At 35.9% G+C, this 27,684-nt stretch overlaps 1 protein-coding gene across 3 annotated transcripts in view; it reads left to right on the top strand.

Moving 5' to 3' along the window:
• SLC16A7 (solute carrier family 16 member 7) overlaps window positions 1-27,684 on the top strand; it is a 166,957-nt gene that overhangs the window by 64,571 nt on the left and 74,702 nt on the right. Inside the window, exon 1 of one of the 3 annotated variants that reach the window (XM_037030138.1) lies at window positions 17,251-17,299. The exons of the other annotated variants lie outside the window; for them this stretch is intronic. The gene's annotated coding sequence lies outside the window, so the exon portion shown is untranslated. Of the gene's footprint in view, window positions 1-17,250; window positions 17,300-27,684 lie in introns of those variants that run through there. 3 annotated transcript variants of the gene reach the window in all.

The following is a 27,684-nucleotide window of genomic DNA, read 5'->3' as shown; positions in this document are numbered from 1 at the left end:
CTAAAGGAGTTCATTATCACCCAACCACTATTATATGAAATGTTTAAGGTACTTAAGAAAAAGAAGAAAATCAAAACTAAGAAGTATGATATGGCAATAAATATATATCTATCAACAATTGAATCTAAAAAACAAATTAAGTGAGGAGGAACAGAGACAGAATCATGGATACAAAGAACATTTTGATGGTTGCCAGATGGGAGGTAGGTGCGGGGGAATGGGTGAAGAGGTGAGGGTATTAAATACAAATTTGTATTCTGTAAATACAAATAGGTAGTTACAGAATAGCCATGGGAATATAAAATACAGTATAGGAAAGGGAGTAGCCAAAGAACCTCGCATGACCCATGGACATGACCAATGTGTGGGGATTGCCTGAGGGATTGGGGGTGCTTGGTGGAGGGGGGCTAAGGGGGAAAAATTGGTGCAACTACAATTGGTAAAGTCAATAAAATATATTTAAAAATGTTTAATAGGTATGATCATATAACTATAAAGTTAGTCCTTTTTTTTTTACATATTAGCCCACAAACACTGACCTTTTAAGGTCTTTTTGCTTTTGTTTAAAAAAACATACACATGAGAAAACTTTTTCTGCCCCATTTTTGCATAACAAAATACTGTAAATTATAATTGCATGACAAATGATTATAAATGAAAATTAACTGATAGTCTAATATTCTATAGTAAAATTAGAGAATTTCTAAACTCACATTTAAAAATAAGTTTATAGTTGAGATAAAAAGAAAAGAACAAACTTTCATTCTCAAATATTAGTAACATTTCATCTCACGTGTATGAAGGATTTTTTTAGGCATGGGGTAAGAAACATACATAACTATGCAGGCAAAAGTGGATTGTAGCAAATAATACTGATATATTATCATATTTGTAAATGAATGAATTCAAAATGATATATTTTGGTGGTAATCAGTAGAGTAAGAAAATTAATTGTAGTGAGATGTTGTATATTTAAAGATGTTGACTTTATTGTATAAATTTATATTGTGTAAATGATACCAGTAATTTTATAAAATATGTTATAATATTCATTCTAAAATCCAATTAATTAAGTGATCACTATAAAGAAGTTCTTGGCATGTGAAATCAACAAGTTTTCATGTGCAGTTTCCTAAATGAGACAGTTATGTATTCATAATCTGCTTATAATAGTAGTGGAACTTACACAGCAAGCAAATTGACTTCTATTTTAGACTACACTGTTAAGGTTTTCTGGTTAAATATAGTAACAAGTGCCATTTGAATGACATTGCATTACCTCTTTCTCTCCTCTTAGTCTTTGCTCCTCTGAAATATATTTAAATAATATTTGCACTTTACTATGCTATAGTAAAACAATGTATATTTTTCTGTATCATATCTGAATGTCGATTAATTATATTGGTTTAATATTTTTCTCTTTCTCAAGTAGTTCTTATTAATAATTATTCTTCTTATTGTTATTATTATTGTTATTTTGTTCCCAAACACTATGCTAACATTTTGGAAATATCAACTAACTTAATAGTCAAAATTTTCAGTTAAATACTAGTCTTCCAAGAATTGGTCAAATTTTGATGATCTTTTAAAAGTACTTCTGATTTATTAATTGACCTTATAAATCTTATTGAAATGTCATTTCAACATTTTTCATTAATACACTTAATGTAATGGAGTTTTAATGTATTTATATAAGAATTTCAAGTTACTTCTTTATAAGTACACACATATGCATGTATTTATAGATTAGCCCGATGATTTTTAGCTGGTGTGCCACAAGAATTCTTTCAAACATGCAACACTTGCCTATTTAGTAAGGCGTCCCCATCTTTTTTCCCCTTAGTTTGTCAAGGAAAATGACGACAGCCAACAGAACACCAGCCATTGGTGTGAATGATTCAAAATTATACCTTTATTTTTCATCATATTGTCAAAATATGGTTTTTGGTGTGCCACAGGATTTTAGTAATCAGTGTGTGCTATGATGGGAAAGGTTGGACATCACCGGATGTGCCTATTAAAAGCAGAGGGAGAAGTCTCCCAAAACTTAAAAGTGAGCTGTGGTTTTGAAATCCCAAACCCAATGGAATGAAGTGAATCTCTTTGAAGTTCTCTGTGCTTTAGGAAATATGGCTGGGGACAGATAATGTAATGGCAGGTGCACATAAAGTTATGATATAGGGTTAGTGGCGATGTGCGGTTATTGAACTAAATCTGTTCTTTCTGAAGGGAGCCTATAAATAAGCCCTTGAAGATTTAGAGAAGGCAAACAGCATCTTCAGCCAGTAAAATAGAAAGCTAGTTATGAAGTCTTGCAGAAATGGAGTTGGGTCCCCTTTTCATTTTTTAAAAACTTGTGTCTCAATATGTAGATGGTCGCTCTAATCTCCGGTTCTCCCAGGAGTCAGTCTTAATATGTGAGGCTTTCTCCTGAAACCTTAGAATCTTGGAAGCCAGGGACTCCAGGACTCTGAATGAGTAGAGCTGCTTTGTGAGTAGAACTGGTGGATCACAATGTGAATGGGAGTTTTGGCTTATCTGGCATTTAAATCGTTTTCAAAAAAAGAATGGATTTTGAAGTTTGTACTTTTAGCCTTTAGTTCTCCTGTGACTCTGTGTTCGGTGTAAGCCTAGTCAGGAAATTTAGCCTCAGTCTCTCCATATATAAAATAGAGCTAAATTTTGTATAAACTTTTCATCAAATGGACATTATAAAGGTAATAAATGATACATTTCCATAATTAATAAAATAATAATTATTACTAATGTGAGTGCTGGCCTTAAAATAAATATAGAGGCTATATGTATATACTTAAGGTTATTTACCTTTGTCTTGATACCCTGTTAAAAATAACTGTATTTTAACAAAAATGACCACATGTGGATTTCTTATATACATGTTTTATTTGTATAGGCCTTGAATGTTCAAAGAGTCTCCACACTAATGATGCCATGTAATTTGATCCCAGTGTGATTCAGGTCAGGAATTTTCACCCCCACTGTGTGCAGATGAGAAAACTAATGCTCAGCACCATGAATGTCTTGCTCAAGATGGCTTAACTTGTGAGAGAGCCTGAATTCAGATGTTCTCATAGCCATGCTCTTTTTTTGCATTTGTATTGTTACACATTTTCCCTATACTACAAGAGTAGTGTTATAGATTTACCAAATGGTTTTACCTGTTTGCCAACAAAAAGTTCCTAGACCAAGTTTATGATTGTATTCTGTCTTCTTCCTCGAGTTTCAGCCAAATCTGGGCGTGGCCATGAGGAAGGCAGGGTAAGAGCTCCCCACATTCTAGTCCCCATACCAAGTGGCACGTTATGTTACATGGTGAGGGAGAATGAGTTGCTATATTTGAGAACCTGGAGATAACCTTTGATCATATGTGTGGCACCAGTATAACGAGTAGGAACCTGATCAACCAAGGAGAGGGGATAGCAGGGAGAGGGGTCAGCTTGCCAAGGAGAGTAGGTGACTTTCAGAAGCTGAAAAGGGCAGGGAAACCTTGTCCTCCATGCCTCCCACTGATACCTTGATTTTCGTGAGACTTTTGACCTCAAGAACTATATAATAATACATTTGTATTGGTGTGAGCCACTAGGTTTGGGGTAGTTTATCACAGTAACATGAGAAAACTAAAACAACCTCACACTGTGAAATTGGAAGTTTGAGAGAGGAGTGGTTGGTGCCAGGGTGACATTAGGTCAATCGTGGGACAATAGGTCTCTTTGATTTCTTAATTTTTGTCCCGTTCTAAGAGTATGATTTGTGAGGTTCCTCGTAATACATCATGCACTTCCTTTGGATACATGGTTCACTGAGGGAATTGATTTGTCCCTGTCAACTTCTTACGAGCTGAGAACACAGACTATGTGTCCTGAGTACCAGCTGTAATCACAGGCCGGTTGAATATGTGGTTAAGACACAAACACAAATAATTACACTGTGTGCTTCAGTTAAGTGAGATTCCTGTTTTTCCTCACATACATTTGGCATCTTCATGTTGCACTTTGGTCCATGCCTTCAACATCTACTTTGCAGCCCCACCGGTCCTACATGTCACTCATAAGCATCTCATTTGCCTGGGTGCAGCTAAAATCACTGAAAATTAAGAAGGGCTTTCTTCAGGACACTTAGCTATGTGGAAATATGTACATGAGACCTTAGAGTGGCCTCAGAGAAACTTTTGAACACTGAAGCACATCACTATTTCCTGCCTCTGTTTTAATTTTAATCCAGCAGTTGACAGAAAAGTAGTGAGAGAGAGAGAGAGAGAGAGAGTGAGAAAGAGAATTATCTCAGCAAAAATCACTGTAGTGAGTTAGTGGAAGATTTGAAGTAATTCTGTACCAAATATATTGCCATGTCTTCTTGACTACTATGCAGCTTTCTACCTTGAAACCACAACAAACACTTCTCTAGGGAGGTAAGCAGAGCAAACCCCATAATGTTCTGTCTACTAAAAAGTTCACTGAGCCACTCACTGCATTGCTATGTCTTTTACATCAATTGTGGGTTTGTGGGTAGATGCCAATGCTGCTTACCAAACGGTCAGGCTTTTTCTCTAGTCTCAATGGGCCAGATTTATACACTTTTGGCAGAATATGAAGTCTTGGAAAAATTCTAAATTCTATATTTAGTTTTCTCCATGTTATGGTCCAGAAATAATGAGTTGAGACTTCCTGTTATGAGCAAATCGGTCACATTTGCTAATGTGTCCATGGAAAATCTGGTTAATAAGTATATTGGTTTCAGACACATGGGAGATTTTCTATGATATTATCCTGATCATGAAATCCTAACAGTGCTGAACAGCTTTACGGCGTTGTGGCAGATGTCTTAATAGGTTTAATGATTGTGTTTATTACCTGTAGAATATAGAAGTGTGTGAGGTAGAGTTAAATTACATATTATATTATAGTATGTGATAACTCTAATAATACTTTATATCTCTATTTCAGCTGTGATAATTCTGGCTTGTTAACTGTTCATGAATTTATCTTACATCATAAAAAAGTGACTGTTTGAGAAAAGAGAACCTGTCGTATTTATTCTGGCATCTCTACTATTCATAACACCATGACTTTTGTATGTTAGCTACTCACTAAATGTTGGTTAACTTGTTTCATTGACACAGGAGAGAAAAAATAGATTCAGCTAGTCCCTTTGTGTCACTTACTTGCTTCTTAAAACTGATGTTGAACCTAGAGAATGTGGTTTCTATATATGTTCAAATGGTGCTCCTAATCTCAATTTACCACCCAAATTTAAGCTTCCCTTTGTAGGAGCAGGACCTGCCCTAGCAAAATTATGACATGGTATAGATCAAACCAGAATGCACGCTCCTCTGCAGGAAGGCATATATGAAAAAGAAATGTCTGTACTAAACTTAGTATTTTTCTCCCAAGTTCAGTGATCAGGTGTGGACCAAAGTGGTGTTTTACCAGAAGTGTCTCCATTAGGAAATAGGAAGCCAGTAGGTGAGAAGTCTGGACCTCAGAGAGGTTATGTAATCTCTTCAAGGTAAGAAGTGGAGTGTAGGTTTGAATCCAAGTTAAATCAAATACTTTTTAAAAACGAACCTTTTAGAATAGGGTGCAGAAGGATGGCAGGAGCAATTTCCATTGTAGGAAATAGTCGGCTCCCCAGGGATCAAGCCTTGTGAGGAGGCTGCATCCTGTCACAAGGCCAGACAGAAGCAACAAAGGTCCATGGGCTCTGTTGTCTGCTGAGGAGGATGCCAAGAAAATCTAGTTTACACAGGGAAGCACAGAGGAATAAAGCGTGGAATCCACAGCACTTTTATCAAGTACGAGGCATTGTTCTGACTCCTAGCAACTGCACTTGCCGTATGATTTTAAGTTACTTAATTTTTCCCAGGTTCATTGCGATATAGTTGACACATGGCATATGTAAGTTTAAAGTGTTCAGTGAGATGACTTGCAGCAAGTGTGTATTGCAAAGTGTTTACCGTAGTGAGGTTAGTTACCACACCGGCCACCTCACACAATTGCCACATCGTGGTTGTTGTTATGACAAGAACATTAAAGCTGTACTCTCCTAGCAGCTTTGAAGCAAGCAACTCGGTAGTGTTAACTGTAGTCAGCATGCCCTGCTTCCGATCCCTGGAACTAATTTGTCTCATAACTGGAAGTTTGTTCCCTTTCGCCAGCAGCTCCCATCTCTCTCCCCACCCCCCAGTTTTTGGCAACTGCCATTCTACTCTGTTTCCTTGAGTTTGATATTTTTAGATTCCTATGTGAATACAGTGCCCACCTTTTTTTCTGTCTGACCTATTTTATTTAGCACGGTGCCCTCAACGTCCCTCTATGCTGTCAGAAAAGGCAAAATTTCAGTTTTCTGTATCTGAATTATTTATATATAATACATGTCTTTATCTTTATTATATATACATCTATATGTATATATGCACACATGTGAGGGAGGACTAAAATATACAATTTATTTATAAAAATGTGTATTTATTATTACATGTTTAAACTTCTGTCTCCTTTAAAGTACTCTCCATTTGGTGCAATAAATACACAAGATGTTTTTTCCACTGGTCAAAACAGTTTTGGGACTTGATTTTGATGCCTTTTAGTGCTTCTGTTGTTTTTTGTTTCACCTCTTCCACATCAGCAAAACATTTCCCTTTGAGGACTTTCTTCATCTGGGAAAGAAAAGTAAAGTTTCTCGGGGCAAGATTAGGTGAATAAGGAGGGTGCGGCCATGTCATTGGGGTCATGTCATTTTTGGCCAAAAACTAGCGAACACTCAGCTCGGTGTGGGCAAGGGCACACATAAATCACCCATCATTAAATGGGCAAGTGTGCTGAAAGAGTCTTCAAAAAAATTCACTGAAGTTGAACACAGCCTCTCATAATAACACCATCTGGTGCACTGATACAGAAGGGTACTTATCAGAAGAAGCTTGTACTACAAGGGACCTGCCACCCAGAAGATAATTCTGGTTTTTTGGAGTCCCCCTCATGTGTATATATATGTCTTCATCCATTTATCCATCTGTGGATGCTCAGGCTGTTTCCATATATTGGCGATTGTGAATAGAGCTGTAACGAATGTGAGAGTTGCAGGTATTTCTTTAAGACAGTGGTTTTACCTTCTCTCTGTACAATACATACTCAGAGGTGGGACTGCTAGATCACACAGTAGTTCTATCTTTAATTTTTTGAGGACTCTCCATACTGTTTCTGTAGCGGCTATACCAATTTACATTCCCACCAACAGTGCACCAGGATTCCGTTTCCTCCACATCCTTGCCACCCTTTGTTGCTGTTGGCCCTTTGTTATCTCTGGTCTTTTTGACAGTAGCCATTCTGCATGTTAATATTATTGGTTGTAATGACAGGTAGAAACTACAGGCGTGATCATATTATCTGATAACATATCCCCTGGCATTTGGAGGAGTGTGCGTGCATGCACACACATGCACAGCTGGCTGTGGTGTGTGGGTGTTGGGAAGGGGAGGTAAAGAGTTATCGACCTGTTTTAACTTGCAGTGTGTCGTGGTCTGAGCTTGTATTAGCTGTAAAATTTAGTGAGAGATATTGAGGCTATGCCCAAGGAGAGAGGTTTGAGTCTGCCATAACAGTTGGAAAGTTACCAAATTGATTGAACTAAAGTGGTGCCTGTGGGAATAAAGAGAAAGAAATAGATTTGAGTCCCTGTTTTATCGAAGGAAATAGGATTTTTCCACAGTATTGCACGAAATGCATTTCAGGGATACATGCATGGGAGGGTTTGAGGTGCGGTGGAAAGATTTATTGGAGTGAAAACAAAGGCCTGCCCCAGGAATACCATACCTGATGTCACCTCCAAGACCAGAGGGCTCCGCTTTGACTCACTGTGAAGAAGTCCAGCCTCTGGGCCTGCAGGCCAGCACTTGTTCCCACCAAGCCCAGGAAGAGGCCCCTGCTGTTAGCCCAGCCTCTGAGGCTCCAGTAATCCAGCACATTCGCTGCTCCCACCCAGCCTGCTGTCAGCACCGCACTGCGGCCCCCATGACTACTAAAGGGAGAGAACATGCACACTTCTGACCTTTGTTAAGCTTTGGTTATATTTTCTTGGGTTTGGGGAGGAGTTAGCTTTCTTTCAAACTATCTAATCACTTTTTTGGACCTCCCCAGGCCTAGGCTGGGGTTTCCCCCTATTCAATTCCTTTCCAGGATTTTCTTGGGTTTTGTGTCCTTATCCTATTAGATTTTTTCTCAGGTTTTCCTCTCCTTAATGGCTGCTGCTGTTTTGGCCCCTACTGCACTTGCTTCATAGTTTTGCTCATCGTCTAGCATGTGCTTAGTAGAAGGACTTCCTCCTGACTGTTTAACTGCCCCCCGCCCCCCTAACCACCCAACCTCCAGAATCCAGATAAATGGGCTGGTTGTTCCCCAGGGAGATTGGAAAGCCAGGCCTTCTTGTTTGCTTGGTGGTTGATTACGGTCCCTTTGGCAGAGGAGGCAGCTGTCCTCTAGAGTGTCCATGAAGCTGTGGCTTCCCAACCTGATCAGGCTCTGCCAGGTTTGCTCCCTTCTCTCTTATGAATACTTAACTGGCTACCTACACTAACACTTGTGGAATCAACTAGGATTGGCAACTCGATTGGATGCCAGGGAGGGGGAGACGGGGTTGCTGACTCTGAGACTTTGAGCTGAGTAACAGAGAGCTGTGGGACCACAGTGCATGCTGAGGGTGATGTCAGGGGACTAAGTGAAATCCAAAGTCTGGACTCAAAGATATTTTTAAAGCACTTTCTTTATGAACATTCTTCCTGTATTGGCTGAATGTAGTAAGATGCTCTATTGCCTGGATAGCACTCAAAGAAGCAAAGGTCTTAACTGTTCTATGTACTCAAATCACTTCTAGCAATTCTTTTCTGTTAGCAGTGAGCCACTGTCATTGACAAAAATGGTGAAATCTATTGACATGATACAATTCTCGTGTATTTTCTGTTTAGGCCCGCCTTGCCCTCGTTATATTTTCCTTCCATTTCAAAGGAATTGCTCTATGAAATCAAATTTAACTAAAGACTTTTTGCTTTTATGCTTATCAAGGTTAACAATTCATTTTTACTCTATAACTAAGGGATAACTAAATCAGGGAATACATTTGCATTGTTTTCTCCCGTATATGCTGACTTTTAACTCTACTATGATTCTGGAATTCAGAACATAAACAGGATCACAATCAGTTTTGCTTAAGTGAATATTAAGATTATGGTACTTTTTTTTCCAGGAAAACAATACAGGGAAAACTTTATTCAAATGAGAAAAGGGCTCCATTGGAAGATTACCATAGTATTTATGAAAACTTTGACTTTTGTGTCTTCTGACTATTTATTGCCCCCTTTTCACCCAAAATATATGTCTGAGTTTTCTGTCCTATAGAATTTTTTGCATCTTTTTATTCAGATGAAAGATTTTGGGATTTCCACATGAACTCTGTTTCCACTCCTTAGTTGTAATGCAAAAAAAAAAAAAAAATCATCAAGCTCTCATGAGGGAAATGTGCCAATGCCGCACAGAACTTGGGAATAGCACTATGAACAAATTCATTGCCAAGACCCTCCTGTTGTGTTTCACACTCAGCATCAACAGCCTGTTCCAGGAGCGCACGTGCCCTTCGTCCAGGTTTCCTCTCCAGAGTGTACTTCCTCTCTTCCCTGTACCTGCATTGTTGCAAAATTTTGGAAACTGGAATTAAAAAATCGGAGCTCACATGATCATACTTTTGGAATTACTCTTGAGAGTTTGTAACCCTGGCAAAGGTTAGTCACCTTCAGCTATTTTCTCCCCCGAGGTTTGTGGTGAACAAGTTCTTTCTGCATTTGGCTTTTATTTTCTCAGAGGTTTATGTAGCAATCACGACTGTCAACACACAGAACTCAGTTGTTCAACTTTAATAATGTGATTTTCTGTGATTTAACACAGAGATATTTCTTGTAAGTAAAGTGAGTAAAACTGTTCAAATTTTATTGATTACATAGGCATTAAAAGTTGCATATTAAAGTCACTAAATTATATTTGCAACTTTTTTCTACTTCAGGAAACACTATGTTTAAATCACGTGATTTTGAATTTTTGGTAGATTTGCTAAAAATGAATACTTAAGATGTTAAAATAATTTAGTAAGAAAAATGAATTGTACATATAGAAACGAATGTGTAATTTATAATTTAAACTTTTCTAAAAGGCTCTATAAAGTTAACAAACCATAGTTTCTATTATCTAAGATAGTAATTGTTAAAGATTTAATACTATAATCACAATAAACACAATTATACCAAATATATTGTTCACATCCCCCCAATTCTAATTTTCACAAATCTTATGTGGTTAAGTTACTTTCTTTTTTAAAAAACAAAAAGATTTTATTTTTATTTGTATTGAGAGAGAGGAGGGAAGGAGAGAAACATGAATGTGTGGTTGCGTCTTGTGTGCCCCCAAGTGGGGACTTGGCCTGCAACCCAGGAATGTGCCCTGACTGGGAATCAAACTGGGGTACTCTGGTTCACAGCCCGCGCTCAATCCACTGAGCTACACCACCCAGGGCTTAAGTTACTTTCTTGATAACATAATGTTACATATAAAACTGGACATACCTTTGTATTTCTTTTTTAACTGTAGAATTTTTTATAATAGCACTAAGTAAATATTTAATTATACATATGACTCTTTTACATGTAGGATTCTTCTAATGAAAACATGTTTACATAATAAAGTCAGTAATCATTTATTTGCATGAAATTGATTATTACCATCATATTTGCATTATACAAAAGTAGTTGATAACATAAACAACCCTTTTGACTTGTTATTCCTCCACATCTTTTGAAAAAGAATGTCCTTTGAGGTGCCTCTACAGAGTACAAAATGAAGTTATATTCAGTCAATTAATCACCTATAACTCATCAGGTAATTTTACCCCAAATAAATATGTTGAACACTTAATAGCTACTAAGCACTTCACTGTGTTGGGTCAAAGGTATTTGGAGAGTTCTCAGGAAAGATGTCTGGTTTTCATCATCAGATGTGCTACCCACGCTGCAATTTAGTTGGTGTGTTAGCGTGTGCTTAGTTGTAAACTACACAAAATTTCCTGATGCTTTTATTTTATTTTTTGCACTAAAGTTTTTACTAGAAGGGACAGAAATATACCACATTCTATCTTCTAAAGGTATTTGCTTTATTTGGTTAAATTATAGGAAATGTCCAGAGATTATTTACATTATTCTTGTAAATATTATATGTATTTAGAGATGCAGTTATCAAAATCTTTGGGAAGCACATTTTATAACAAGCTATTGCTTAATGCCTACATCTAAGTATAGTGTCTTCCACATGGGAAATCAATTTTCCTCACTCACTGACTGTGAAAAAGTCGGACTGCTGTTTCATGGAGAAGAAAATGGAACTTGGATACAAACTTGAACTGGAATCCATGACCTAATGTTTATCGACTACATGACCTGACATAAGTCATCAAAACTCTGAGCTTTAGTGTTCTCATACTTAAATTATGTATCATAATGCTCATCTCATATTGCTTATAGGACAATCATGGATTTAAATTATTTGGTGAAAACCTGCCTATAATATGAGAAATACCCAATAAGCAATAGCTCTTTATTTCTGCAAAGGTTCTTGTAATTTCTTCCAAAGCAAATATGGCAACACTGCCCCACCAGCAGATTCGCCATCATTCAGGGAGAACTTTTGTGGCAGATGGTACGCGTGCACAGAATGACTGGCTGAGTAGGGACTGCAATGTGTGATTAGGAAATGAAATGAAACTAACTGGCTCTCAAGGGATTCAGCACATGACCTTGGCTTCTTTATTACTGTTCAAAACTTACTGAGCTATCTAGTCTTAGATGCAGTAAAGATTCACTGACACATTATGTGTATAGTAATTTTACAATGTGTTCTATACATGATATTAACTCATGTGCTGGTTTGATATTCAAAATGAGGCTGAATCAACATCAAAGAAAGGGAATCAGAAGATTATATTCAGCAGTTCAAGCTGCCGGATGGGTCACTTTCTATGACCCAGGATATGTCATAATTTAAGCCAGGCTAACTTTAACTGTGGAAAGTATAAGCTGATTGTGAGTGTCAAAGGAAGTTGTTTAAGAAGAGAGAGAGCTACCTTTCCCTCTTTGAGAGGCAGAAGTGGGAAGGGCAAAACAGAGAGTTTTGAGATTTGTGTGCAAGGTTGCTTCTGGCTAAGCGTTAATGGTCAGTTGCCTCTGAGCCCTAGGAAAAGTATCAAAGTCATGCTCTTTCTCTATTCAGGTAATTTTTAAATTATACAAATTGTGTCCATGCTAAACTATACTACAGATTATACATATGTGGGTTTTTTAATTCCTGTAATATAGAATGATTTCATGTTCTGAGCTTGATGAAAGAATAATGGAAAACTCTATAAATGTTGCCTAATTAAAAAAACTTTTGTTTTTGAGTTGTACTGAGTTCAAGCTAATGAAGCACTGTGCTTGTATGAGGAAAATAGGATTTTTAAATGTTTTAATGAAACTATTGTTATTCTTTTTTTGATATTTGTAAATTTGACCTTTATTCCTTTTTTGAAAAAAATTTATTTAATTATTTTTCAAGTACAGTTTTCTGTCTATTACTCCCATCCCATCCCACCCCCTGTGCTCCCCCCTCCCTCCCAGTTCCACCCTTCTCAGTTGTTGTCCATGTATCCTTTATGTTTGTCCCTCTAAATCCCTCCCCTATTTCCTCTGAAATTCCCTCCCCTCTCCCCTCTGGTCACTGCCAGCCTGTTCTCTATTTCAGTGTCTCTGGTTATATTTTGCTTGCTTGTTTGTTTTGTTGTTTAGCTTCCTGTTAAAGGTGAGATCATATTCTTAAACCTCTCGGTTGATAGATGTATTAATCATAGCTACTTAAAATAATATAGTACCTTATAGAGTCTGCAAAGTCTTCATTAGTCAGGAAAGTTTTAAAGCTTGCCTAGCATTGAAAGTTTTAAAATAACACTGAATCTTTAACCACTGAAATTTCACTTTTACTTAATATAAAAATATCAAAAGCAATCTTATTTTTTAATCATAATGATCTATAAATGTGTATGTTTACTTTGCTTAACAAAATGTAAAAATAAATTAGGTCTTATTATGAAGCTTAGGCAATTTGTTCCCCAAAACTTTGGGATCATATTATGGGAAAATAGGAATGTATGTATAGTTAACATTGAGGTGATGTCATCTCTTTATTTAGATATAATTAAAAGCATTGATTTATAAATTATTCAGTTTTCAAAGCTAGTTTCTAAAAATAAAAGTATCTGCTCTGTACATTTACTGAGTAATCATATTCTGCATTGAGTTCTCAACATAAAGAGATACATTGCTTAAACCACTTAAAGCCACAAATTACATAAATTTATTAGAGAGTTTCTGGGGTTTTTTAAAGCATTTTTTAAAGATTTTATTTTTATTTATCTTTAGAGGGGATGGAAAGGAGAGAAGGAGAGAAATATCAATGTATGGTTGCCTCTTGTGAGTCCCCTGCTGGGAACTGGCCTGCAACCCAGGCATGTGCCCTGACTGGGAATGAGAGTTTCTGTTTTTTTCTAAAGTATCTAGCCATTGTTANACTGAGTAATCATATTCTGCATTGAGTTCTCAACATAAAGAGATACATTGCTTAAACCACTTAAAGCCACAAATTAAATAAATTTATTAGAGAGTTTCTGGGGTTTTTTAAAGCATTTTTAAAAGATTTTATTTTTATTTATCTTTAGAGGGGATGGGAAGGAGAGAAGGAGAGAAATATCAATGTATGGTTGCCTCTTGTGAGTCCCCTGCTGGGAACTGGCCTGCAACCCAGGCATGTGCCCTGACTGGGAATGAGAGTTTCTGTTTTTTTCTAAAGTATCTAGCCATTGTTATTTTCATTCAGCAAGTATTCCAGGTCAATAAAACTTGTTTTGCTCATATGTAAACCCAAGTGATACAGAAAAACAAGCATCAAAAGCTAAACTTTATTATGGTGCTACATATGCAGTTTTCCATTTATATTTCCCTTGAAATAAAATTAAATGTCAGACAGTGATGGATGCTTGTGCAGTGGAAATGTGGAGAACATCCCCTTTTAGAGACAAGGGACTAAGTCCAGAGAGTCAAAGTCACAACAGTTATTGGGAACACTGGGACTGAAATCAAAGTCTCTGTTTACCACCTGACACATAGAGTTAATGGTTTATTAGTCCATGTTTATGATGTTTTTGAAAGGAAATCATATTGTATTCCTTCACACATTTCCATTTGAAGGTATAGCTTAATCACTACTGGTATTTAAAGTGTAGATATGGAGTCTTATTTTCCGGATTCACCCTTGGCAGCGCTAAGATTTGTGTATCAATTTATAATAATTTATATAATCTAGTCCTTCTTGTCTGAATATGGATTTGCTTATGTGTATTTATATCCTCAAGGTAAGAGAGGGAGTGCTACTGTTTCTCATTTTGGAACACAGTAAAGTGCGGACTGGTTAATAATTTATAAGTTAAGTGTTAGGTGGCTGAAGTTTCACTAATTAAGAAAATTTAAAATATGAGTAAAATCAAAATACATAGATAAATAATGAAGTATCATCAGTTAAAGTTGGAATCAATCTGCAGGCAGTCTAAGTATAAAACAATTACTTGACTTATGATGGTTATAAAAAATAAGTTAGAGATTTTAACAGTTAAGGCTGTCTTTTTAAGTTGAGTATGTAGAGATGTCTTACCATGTTTTTAGTAGACTTTTCAACTCATCTTTTAATATTAGATATTTGTGTTCAGAACCTGGCTTTATGTGTTTAATATGTAGGTGCTATTCACTGTGTCCATTAGATATTCACCTACTTCTCAGGGTTTTGTAATTGAGAATATGCAAATCAGGTTACCATCAAATAGTTCCTCTCTGCTTCTTTGGCCCATTATCTGGTATATTCCATGAATTGCTAAAAAGTTCACCGAGACCCTTTGGCAGTTACCTATAGATATTAAAGACACACACATGTACAAAAACACACAAGACTGATCTGAAAAAATAAAAAGAGACAGAAAATATCAATGTTTTTAATGTTGTAAAAGGAGTAGGCGTCAGAAAACCTAGCTCAAAATCCCAGCCTCTCGGTTAACTTGCTTTCTAAATCCTAGCTAAATCACATAACCTGAAATAACCTGTTAAGTGACCTATAAACAAGGCTTATATGCATAATAGCAGTGCTTCCTTCACTTGTTTAGTATGAAAACTGTGTGAGTTTATATAAAACTTTACCTTGCAGACTAAATTATTACAGAGCGCTTCCTAGGACTGTTGCAACAAAGAACCACAGACAAGGTGGCTTAAAATGACAGAAATATGCTGTCTCTCTGTTCTAGAGACTGGATATTTGAAATTCAAGTATCAGCCAGGCTGTGCTTTCTTGGAAGTTTCCAGGGGGAGTATCGTTCCTTTCCTTTTCACCTTCTGACGGGCCCAGGCTGTGGCTGCGTTACTTCAATGTACGTCTCCATCTCCATGTGCCATCCTCCCTATGTCTCTGTCTTCACACAGCCATCTTCTTATAAGGACATCCATCATATTGGCTGAGGAGTCCACTCTACTCCAGTACAACCTTATCTTAACTAATTATATTACCTGTTTCCAAGTATGGTCACATTCTGAAGTGTTGGAGATTAGGATTTAAAGTTATTTTTTGAGGGACACAAGTGAACCCCTAACAGTCTGCTTCCTAACTGGCCCCAGACTCAGGTCCTTCCCATGTAAAAATATGTTCACCTAAGTCCAACATCCCCAAAGTCTTAACCATTCCAGCATCACATTGTATGTAAATTAGCATGGGTTAGACATGGGGTATGGCTCATCCGAGGCAAAATTCTTCTCCATCTGTGGACTTGTGAACCCTAGACAAGTATCTTCTCCCAAGATACAGTATATAGGACTGATATAAAATAGACATTCTCTTTACAAAAGGTAGAAAGTGGAAGGGAAAAGGGGTCACTGGCCTAAAGCAAGTTTGCAACTTAGCAGAGCAAATTCCATTAGGTTTTAAGTCTTGAGAACAGTTCTCCATGGCCATTGTCCTGTCCTCTGGTCCTGCTGGGGTGGCCTCATGCCCTCAGCCCTGCCACTAGAGCTGAGCAGGTGGCTCCACTGTCTAGAACTGAGCAGGCCCTTAGCTGAGGCCTCTGCATCTGTGGTTCTCCCCTCAGAGTCATTCTTCTTTGTCTCATCCTTGTCTCTGTTCTTTTTCAGTGCAGGCTGGTAGCGTTTATGCTACAACATTTTTAAAATACTTCATCCATCTCTTGTGTAATTCAGAACACCGAAGTCATCAGACAAGAGGTTTCTCCACAGATCTTTTCTGGATACTTGAATCTCTGTTCCTCACTCCTACTGAGATAATTGATTGGATTCAGGTTGTTTTAGACTGTTTTTGGAGCATATTATCTGGATAGGCCAAGAATTTTCTAAACCATCATGTTCTGGTTCCTTTTGCTACATGCTTTCTTCGAAATGCCTAAAACAAAGCTTTAGCTTGTTCATTTTAATTCTATATATTCCATTCTATAAATATATAAACTTTAATTATGTATTTTTATACATAGTCAAATTGTTTCTAATTTTTAAAAACTCTTGTTTCCATGCTGCTGTAAACAATTTTTACATGTCTTCTGGGTACACCCAGGAGAGAAATTTATGATTGTAATATAAGTACAACTTCAATGGGCAGTTTTTGAAGTGAAAGGGAGTTATCACTGTTCCACATCCTGTGCTTCTGTGGAAGCTGAAGAAATCTAGGATTTAAGCCACGGAGTAGCTTCATTTTCTCCCCCTCCCCCAACATTTTAATTGTTCAAGTATAGTTTTCTGCCTTTTCCCCTGAACACAGCCCAACTCCCAGCCCTCCCCACCAACCTCCACTTCCACCTGCCCCTGTTATTGTCCATGTATAATTGCTCCTGCAAACTTTTTCCCTAAACTTCCCTCCCCTCTCCTCTCTGGTGACCTGTCATTCTGCTCTGACTTTCAGTGTCTTTGGTTATATTTTGCTTGGTGGTTTGTTTTGTTGACTAGGTTCCTGTTAAAGGTGAGATCATATGGTATTTGTCTTTCACCACCTGGCTTATTTCACTCAGCATAATGCTTTCCAGTTCCATCCATGCTGTCACAAAGGCTTGGAGCTTCCTCTTTCTTTCTGCTTCATTTAGATTTTGATGCCATTTCTGCCTCTGTTCCATTGGCTCTAAGGTAAAAACAAAAACTGTCTCATGTGGTGATGGGAAACAGTTTTATTTTTTCTTCTCTATTCGGGAGGGATTGAAGGTACGGAAGGTAGGCACAGCTCAGCACCTGGCTGGCATTAGTCAGCCAGACTCTCAGTTCAGTCCTCTCTGTTATGCAGAACATGAACTTCTCCCTCATTGACTGCTTCTGGTTCCAGATCCAGCCAACTCATTGTCTTACCATGCTGTGCTTCTGGACAATGGAGATGTTTGTGGTTGTTATTATTGTTTTGGTTAGTTATTTAATTTGGTTTTTGCTTTTCAGATTTTATTTTTTATCACCATGTGCTTGTAGCAGTGGGGTTATATCCAAATGCAAATTATAGAATTACCTTGATCTGCTAACTGACTTTTGACTAAAGTTGGATAGAAAACAATCAAGACTTAAATGCTTGGCAGTTCCATATTGTCTGTTGTGATTAAAGAGATCTGCTTTCTATTCTAATTGGGTACATTGCAAAAGTGGAATTATTGTATAAAAATTAAAGAGCCTTATTTGTATTCTTAACTAAATGGAAGGCTTTGCCATCTCTGTACCGATATGGTTCTGCAAGAGTACTTTATATAGCATGAGGATTTTAATTCAAATGGAATTTTAGATCTAGTCAGTCATTTGAACCGAAGCTTTAACAAAGCCATATTGATTGTGACTTGGGATATTTTATAGGCAGAAAGTTTCTATTTATATCACCTCTATCATAAAATAACTTACAAGATTTTATAAAATTTAGAATTTTGAGCAGCATAATGTGCATGTCAGGATGATTTTGCTACATAAAACTTCACCGATAAAGAAGTTAACCCACTGGATAGAATTTTTAGCACTTTATATCTGAGTGTAGAACATCTACCAGAAATGATGAGTTAATTTTGGTATAATTAACTTTGAGCTATTCTTTCTGACTATAACTGGCCAGTAGATTCAGTTGTTACTTGAGGCTAGCTCTGAAATATACCAGTGCAACTGTGCCATCAACGTAGATAGAATAAATACCAGAGATAAGAATCTCATGATGTTGAGCAAAATTAAATCTAACCCGGGAAGGTGACATACTATTACATAGGCTAGACAAGTTGTTAGTGAATATAGGTTTCTTTGTCCATTGGTAATACTTAGGATATTTAATTTTTAGCAATAGACATTTTACATTAATATTTAATGTGTTTTCTTTTTGCTGTAGGTTATAATCATAGAAATAGTAAATCACTCTCATATAATCTAGGAGGACAGAGGCACCAGTGGAGAAAACATCACATTTCTTACCCATAGCACTGAATTTAATATTGGACACATTTTTATGAAGCTACAACTATGAGTTTCATTTTGTGTATCAGTTCTTCCAAGTGACATCAGTCTTTGTTGGACTTTGCTGTGATGTTTTCCAGGGCACCATTGATTGTCTAACAGAAAGAGGGAGTCGACTTCATCTGTTAATTCTCCAAGTAAATCAGCATCTCTCTTACCAGGAACCTTCGCAAAGTATGTTCTTCCTGGGTCATTTTTATCTTTTCTTTTCACTTGATTAAATAGTGCTCTTCATTCAAAACTTAGCCAAGCTATGTTTATGATCTTCTCTGGCAGGTTTAATTATATGTCTTAATACATTAAATATTACCAGAGACCAATATTTCCTCATCTAGATTTTGATGAGAAATTTACACCTTAATGTCAGAAGTCTTAGAATGGATTGAATTATCTTCTATGCATTGAGTTGCACAATATCTATGTAACATAAATGGGAGAACTAAGAATAATCATTCTAGTCTTCTTCTGTAGTATGATGGTTGGATAACACCAGTTAAGCTGCCACAGAATATTATAACCCCCTACCTGCCACATTTGTTGTTATTCTTTCAAAGAATTTTATGCTCTGTGAAGGCATGGATTGTATCTCGCTCCACCATTTTACTCCTAATTCTAGCTGAACTCCTTCCATGCAGGGGTTGTTTGAGTAGTAAGTGATCAAATGAAGGAAGCTTTTTCTAACAGAGTTTTGATGGTAGACTTATTTAAGGTGACCAGGAGTTCATATCATCATGTCCAAAGAAGGGTATGTGAGCCTAGGTGATATATGAACTAGTATTAACATTTGAAAGGGTCATCAGGTGGGGAGGGTGGGGCTAACCTATAGTGATAATTGTCTCAGAGAGTGATAGGTAGCACTGATCATCAGCTCTTAGGCCCTACCACTCATAACTGAACCAGTCTAGGTTAGCAAGAATTAAAATGGGACAAGGGCATGTATCTCATCCAGCCCGCTAGCTTGGGTTCCTTATAGGCTAGTAATGACAAGGGTACCAAGAATAGTATAAGAGGAGAGACTCAAATGCACAAATAGTTTTCAAGTATCTACTTGCTATTTCATTGGCCACAGTGTTACGGACTGATTGTTTATGTTCCCATGAAATTCATGTGCTGAAGTTCTAACCTTCAGTGTAGTGGTATTTGGAGATGGGGACTTCAAAAGGTCATCATGTTATGAGGGTGGGGACCTGGTCTGACTGAACTGTTTCTTTTTTAAGGAGAGACAGCAGCAAGCTTCATTTCTCTTGATCGGCACACATGCACCAAGAAAAGCCCCTGTGAACACCCAGTGAAGAGGTGGCTTTCTGCAAGCTAGGAAGGAGGCTCTTACTAGAACCTGACCATGCTGTCACCCTGATTTTAGACTTCTGGCCTCTAGATGTGTGTGAAAATAGATTTCTGTGGTTTAAGCCAAGCCATCTGTAGTATTCTGTTATGACAGCCCATGGAGACTAATGTACACAGCAGGTCACAGGCTAAGCCCAGAACAAATGTGAAAGGGAACTATTTAAAGAGGTGACTACAAGGAGGGGAATAATTTGTGATCAGTTTTGCAATCTACCATGATTGTGTTATAGTTTTTGAATAAATACAATGCATGGCAATAAAAATTGTGTAGTTATCATAAATGAATGAATTATACTCCTTTGGATATAAAACATTAAAAAGGAAAGCTCACTCTAGAAAAAATGACCTGGAGTCAGGTATTCTGATGTTATTCAGTGTTTACACATCATGCGTTTAATTATTGAGTGCACTCTAGGACTATTATATGTTTTCCTAGTTTTTCAGACTACCTCATATTTTCCAGTGGGTATATTCATGAGTCCAAATGACAACACAGGCTAAATAATCATTAAATCCACTTCCATGAAATCTGGTCAAAGCTTACAATCTATTATGCTATTGTCAATTGACCTTCTGGCAAATTGTCAAGAAATGTATGAGGGTACCAGTATGAATATGTGTTTCTGAGTCTCGGGTAAAATACAACTCATGGATTTCTTGTTTCTAAAATGATAAAGCCTCAACCTGAACTTGACAGCAGAGTCATTGTACAGATTGATGTTTTCAATGACTAATGTTTGACAGTTTGGTTCTGATTTACTATGCTTCTAGGTAAAAACAATTTACATCATTTTTTAGTATTTTTACTGTTTTCTTTTACTAATTGGATGAAAAATTTAATGTTTTTATACTAACATGTGCATTTAGAATAAACTAATTTTAAAATACTTTTATTTTTTAAGCACATAATTTTAGTTTACTTAGTATGCTGACATAATTCTACTTTTTTCATTTTTTGATGTTAAGTAGCTTCTGATTTTAAAAAAAATACACCTATCAGTAACACTAATGCTTATATAAAATCTATTTACTAGTTATTGGATTTTATACCATTATCTACTAAAGCACAGCAAATGTCCTTGACAATGACAGATAATTATGTACAGTCCCCCATGAACTGAGCTTTTGATTTCTGAGAATTGAAAAACTAAGAAATCCCTGGGCCTGCGAACCACACGATCGAGGTTTGATTCCCAGTCAGGGCACATGCCTGGGTTGCAGGCCAGTTCCCAGCAGGGGACTAGCAGGCAACCATACATTGATGATATTTCTCTCCCTCTCTCCTTCCCTTCCCCTCTAAAGATAAATAAATAAAATCTTTAAAAAAAGAAAACTAAGAATTAATTTTTCTGTTACTCTTCAAAGTACTTTGAATACCTATGACGTTTTAAATGAAAAGGAAACAAAATGCAGTGAATGAAGGCAAGGAGGATAATACTATACAATTCCTTCCTGCAGTGTTTTCATCTACTAAGTAGATACAAAACATTACTACTTATTATGTATTGAATATCACATATATATTAATGAATACAAACAAGTTTAAGTAACATTTGCATAAGATAGAAAACAGATTAGTGTGATGAATATTCTGCAACCTACCACTCAACTGCAGAATGTACTAAAAACATCATTTGAAATGATTCATTCCTTTTCTATTTCACCCCCAACCTACCCTCAAAGATAAAACCATTTTTTTAAACTTAATGTTGACTCATCGTTTTTGTGTGTATGTGTGGGGGGGGAGGTTGGGGGAGGAGGTTTCTGTGTTTCCCAGCCTTATCGAGATAAAACATTTTGTAAATTTAAGATGTAAAACATGATGGTTTTATACAAATATATGTAGCAAAATGATTACACAAAGACAGGTAGTTAACATCTTCATCACACAATATAATTATCCTTTTTATTTTGTGGTGAGAACATTTAAGATCTACATTCTTAGAAACTTTTAAGTATATAATAAAGTTTGGTTAACTATAGTCACAGTGCCCAGAATATTCGATCCCCAGAATTTATTCATCCTGTTGCTGGATGTTAGTACCCTTCATTCAACATCGCTCCACCATCCCTGCTCCACCATTCCTGGCGACCACCATTCTATTTTCTGTTTCTATAAGTTCAATGTTTTTAGATTCCACATGTAAATGAGTTTGTAAAGTATACGCCTTTATCTTATTTCACTTAGCATAGTCCTCAAAGTCCATCCGTGTTGTCATAAATGACAGAAGTTCCTTTTGTTTATGGCTGAATAATGTTCTATTACACATGCATTTTCTTTATCCATTCATCTGTGAATGGGCACTTAGGTTGTTTCTATGTCTTTGATATTGTGTATCAATACTACAGTGAACGTGACGTGCTATGCAGGAATCTGTTCAAGATGATGATTTCACGTTCTTTCAGATGTATACTCAAAATGGTATTGTTGGATCCTAACATAGTTCTTTTTTTGATATTTTTTAGGAATCTCCATGTCGTTTTTCACAGTGGCTTTTCTAATTTAGATTTCTCCCAATAGTCCACCAAGTTTCTCTTTTCTCCCTGTGCTAGCCAACACTTGGTATCTCTTGTTTTTTTAATAATAGCCTTTCCAACAGGTATGAAGCAGTATCTCATTGTGGTTGTGACTTGCATTTCTCTTATGAGTTAGTGAAATTGTTCTCTTTTTCATATATCTGTTAACCATTTAGGAAAATGCCTATTTAGGTCTTCTGCCCATTTAAAAATTGGATTGTTTTGTTTTTTGATTGCTATTGAGTTGTGTGAGTTTCTAATATAGACTAGACATTAACCTCTTATAAGACAGATGGTTTATGAATGTTGTCTCCCATTCTGTATATTGTCTTTTGATTTGAATTTCTTTCTTTCTTTCTTTCTTTTTTTCACAGAAGCTTTTTAGTTTGGTGAAATTCTTATTTTTGTTTGTTTTTGCTTTTTTTCTTCTGCTTTTGGTATCATGTCAAAAAAATTGTTCTAAGATTATAGTCAAGGAACTTTTTTTCAGTATTTTTTCAGAGAGTTTTCAGGGACTTTTAGGATTTTATTCTTACATTTAAATTTTAATTGGTTTTGAGTTAATTTTTATAATTAGTATAAGATAGGAACCCAAATTCATTCTTTTGCACGTGGTTATCCAATTTTTTTCAACAATTTTTTAAAAAGACAATCATTCATTTATTATTCTTGACTTCTTTGTCAGTTATTAGTTGATTGTATTCACATGAATATATTTCTGAGTTCTTATATCTGTTACATTGGTCTATGTGTCTATTTTTATATAAAAACATAGTGTTTGAATTACTAAAACTTTGTAGTAGATTTTGAAGTTAGGAAGCTTGATGTCTCTAGCTTTGTTCTTTCTCAAGATTGCTTCAGCTATTTAGGGTGTTTTGCAGTTCTGTGTGAATTTTTCTTTCTTCCTATTTCCATAAAAAATGGCATTGCTGCTTTTACAGTGACTATATTGAATTTGTAGATTATTTTGATTAGTAAGGGCATCTTAACATTATTAATTCTTGTAATTCATGAACTTCGGACAACTTTCTATTTATTTCTATCTCCAATTTTTAAAATCAAAATCTTACAGTTTTCAGTGCACAGATCTTTCACCTCCTTAGTTAAAGGTACTCTTAAGTATTTTATTGTTTTGACATTATAAATGGGATTTTGTTTTTAATGATTTTTAAATAGTTCATTAGTAGTGTGTAGAAATGCAAATACTTTATATATATAATTTTGTTTCCTGTAAATTTACTGAATTCATTGATCAGTTTTGGTTTGTGTTGGATTATTTAGGATTTTCTATGGGTAGGTTGATATTCACAGAGACACTTCTTTTCTGATACAGTTAGATGCCTTTTATTTCTTTTTCTTGCTTACTTGCTCTAGCTAAGACTTTTAGTATTATGTTGAATAGAAGTGGGAGAGTGAATACCCTTGTATTGTTCCTGATTTTAGAGGAAAATCTTTTAGTTTTCCTCTATTAAGTCTGATGTTAGTTGAGAACTTGTCATACATGGTCTTTTGTATGTTGAGTTTCATCCCTACTATACCTAACCTCTGGAAAGTTTTTTGACAAAGAATTTTGTCAATTCAGATGAACATGTGATTTTTATCTTCTACTCTGTTAACATTTATTGATTTGTGTTGAAGCATCATTGGAACTGAGGGATGTAGCCCACTTGATTATGGTGTGTGATATTTTTTATGGGTTGTTGAATTCAGTTTGCTGATATATTGTTGAGAATATATGCACAAATGTTCATGAAGGAATTTGGTGTATAATTTTATTTTCATGTAGTGTCCTAATCTGACTTTGGTATCAGAGAGTAATGCTGGCCTCACAGAATGAGTTTGGGAGCATTCCCTCTTTCTTAATATTTTACAGGAATTTTAAAAGGATTGGCATTAATTCTTCTTTGAATGTTTGCTATAACTCAGCACTCAAGTAAGTCATCTGGTCCTAGTCTTTTTGGGGGGGAGCAGGGAGGAGGTGATTACTGACTCAGTTACCTTACTTGTTATTGATCTGTCCAGATTTTTTTTATCTCATATGTTGGTAGGTTGTATTTTTCTAGGAATGTATTCATTTTTTAAGAGTTGCAGTTTGTTGGCATATAATTTTTCATGCAGGACTCTTACAATCCTTTGTACTTTTGTGGTGTCAAGTGGTAATGTCTCCTCTTTCATTTCTAATGGTGTCTGTTTAAGTCTTTTCTTTTTCTTTTTTCTTTAGTCTAGCCAAAGGTTTGTCAGTTTTGTCAGTATCTTTTCAAACAAACTAGCTCTTAGTTTTATTGATCTTTTCTGATTTTTTCCTGGTGTCTATTTATTTTTGCTCTGATCTTTTTTTCTTCCCTTCTGCTCACTTTGAGCTTAGTTTTTCTTCTTTTTCTGGTTCCTTGAGGTGTGAAGTTAATTTGTTTATTTGAGATCTTTTCATTTTCTCAATGTAGTTGTTTATCACTGTAAATTTCCCTGTTGGACTTACTTTTGGCATTTCCCATAAGTTTTGGCATGTTGTATATTCATTTTCTTTTGTTTCAAGATATATTGCGATTTCTCTTTTGATGTTTCTGTTCTTTCGTTTTTAAGTATATTTTATTGATTATGCAATTACAATTTTATGAATTTTTTTTCTCCCCTTTCTTCCCCCTCTCTCCTTCACCTCCCACCTTCCATTATCCATCCCCCTTAGTTCATGTCCATGGGTTGTACATATAAGTTCTTTGGCTTCTCTGTTTCCTATACTGTTTTTAACCTCCCCTCATCTATTTTATGCTTACCAATTATGCTTCTAATTCCCTGTACCTTTTCCCTCCCATTTCTTACCCCCTCTCGACTGAAAACCCTCCATGTGATCTTCATTTCTCTGCTTCTATTCCTGTTACAGTTGTTTGCTTAGTTTTTGTTTTTGTTTATTACATTCAGCTTTTGATAGTTGTGAGTTTGTTGTCATATCGTTCATAGCTTTTTATCTTCTTCTATTTCTTAGATGAGTCCCTTTAAAATTTCATGTAAGGGCATGGTGATGATGAATTCCTTTAACTTGACCTTATCTGGGAAGCACTTTGTCTGCCATTCCATTCTAAATTATAGCATTGATGGATAGATTAATTTTGGATGTAGGTCCTTGCCTTTCATGACTTTAAATACTTCTGTGCAACCCCTTCTTGCCTGTAAGGTTTCTTTTGGGAAATCAGCTGATAGCCTTATGGGAACTCCTTTGTAGGTGACTGTCTCCTTATCTCTTTCTGCTTTTAAAAATCTCTCTTTATCTTTAATCTTGGCTAATGTAATTGTGATGTGCCTTGGTGTCTGCTTCCTTGGGTTTAACTTCTTTGGGAATCTTTGAGCTTCCTGGACTTCCTAGAAGTATGTTTCTTTTGCCAGATTGGGGAAGTTCTCCTTATTTTTTCAAATAAGTTTTCAATTTCTATTTTTTTCCTATTCTCCTTCTGTCACCCTTATGATTTGGGTGTTAGAACATTTAAAGTTGTCCCAGAGGTTCCTGAGCCTCTCCTAATTTTCTTTTTTGAACTCTTGTTTCTTCATTCTATTCTGGTGAATGTCTATTTCTTCCTTCTGGTCCAAGCTGTTGATTTGAGTCCTGGTTTCCTTCTCCTCACTGTTGATTCCCTCTACATTATCCTTAATTTCACTTTTCATAGCCTTCACTTTTTCTTCTATTTTGTGACCTTACACAATCATTTCTGTGAGCATTCTGATTACCAGTGTTTTAAACTGTGCATCTGATAGGTTGGCTATCTCTTTGTCCCTTACTTGTATTTTTTCTTGACTTTGATCTGTTCTTTTATTTAGGCCAAATTTTTTGTCTTGGTGCACAGTGTGAAATATACATAAATACATATATTCATATTCCTTCCAATGTTTCCCTGTTGAGTTTCTGTTTGGATAAGCAATCTATTGTTAAAAGTTGGGTATTAAAATTCCATATTATTATTATATTGATGTCTCTTTCTCCCCTTCAGATTTGTTAGTATTTAATTAATATATTAATAGTTAAGTGCTCCATTTGTTATATTTTCTTGATGAGTTGATCACTTTATTATTATATAATGACCTTCTTTGTTTCCTGTTACAGTTTTTGACTCTACATCAGTTTTTTATATAAGTACAGCCACCTCAATTTATTTTATTATTATTTGCATTAAAATGTATTCCACACCTTTCTCTACACCTATGTGTTCTTGTAACCTGACCTGAGTCTCTTATAGGCAGTACATATTTTGGTCTTTGTGTGTGTGTGTGTGTGGTCCATTTAGCCACTCTATGCCTTTTGATTAAGAATTTAATGCATTTACATTTAGAATAATTGTTGATAGGTGAGGGCTTACTAATGCTCACTTATTGTTTTTATTATTTTGCAGCTCCTGTATTTCTTTTCTCCTCTGTTTCTGACTTCTTTTATGAATTGATCATTTTTCTTATGGATATGTTTTAATGTCTTTTTCTTTATTTTTTGTGTATCTTCTGTAGGTTTTTGCTTTGTGCTTACCATGAGGATAACATAAAATATGTTACAGATACAAGTCTGGTTTATGTTGATAACAACTTCAATTGCATATAAAAACTCTAACTTTTACTCCCTCTCCCCCTAACTTTTATGTTTTTAGTATCACAACTTACCTTTTTTTTGCATTTTGTTTCATTAACAAATTATTATTGTTATTTTATTTAAGGTTTTATTTATTTATTTTTAGAGGGAGGGAAAGGGAAGGAGAAAGAGAGGGAGAGAAACATCAACCTGTGGTTGCCTTTTATGTGCCTCCTGCTGGGGACCTGGCCTGTAAGCAGTGGCCCTTTGGTTTGCAGGCCCATGTTCAATCCATTGAGCTACACCAGCCAGGGAAGTTATTTTTCTTTTTCATAAATCTTTCCTCCTACTCTGTGATAGCTAATCTAGCCTACTGCAACACAACTTTACCATTTTGTTGATATATCCTCTATCTCCTTTCAACCACTTTTTACCCTGTCTTTAGTATTATTTTCTAAAATGCAAACTAACTAAATAGTCCCTTGCTTAAAAAACAGAATAAATTTTTTTAAAAGCCTTGAAGTCTTAAAAAGAGACTCCCACTAAGTGTTTCTGGGGATCACATGAGATAAGAGAGAGATCAAATGAGTTTTTCCACTATTGTTTCTCACCATTGCTAATGACCTCAGTGGAAACA

Source organism: Sturnira hondurensis, unplaced genomic scaffold (genome assembly GCF_014824575.4).
Source record: "Sturnira hondurensis isolate 20B ecotype Veracruz unplaced genomic scaffold, ASM1482457v3 Scaffold0020601, whole genome shotgun sequence".
In the NCBI taxonomy this organism is placed as follows: Eukaryota; Metazoa; Chordata; class Mammalia; order Chiroptera; family Phyllostomidae; genus Sturnira; species Sturnira hondurensis.
The sequence above is the reverse complement of the archived record's forward strand: the minus strand, read 5'-3'. Positions and strand labels throughout refer to the sequence as shown.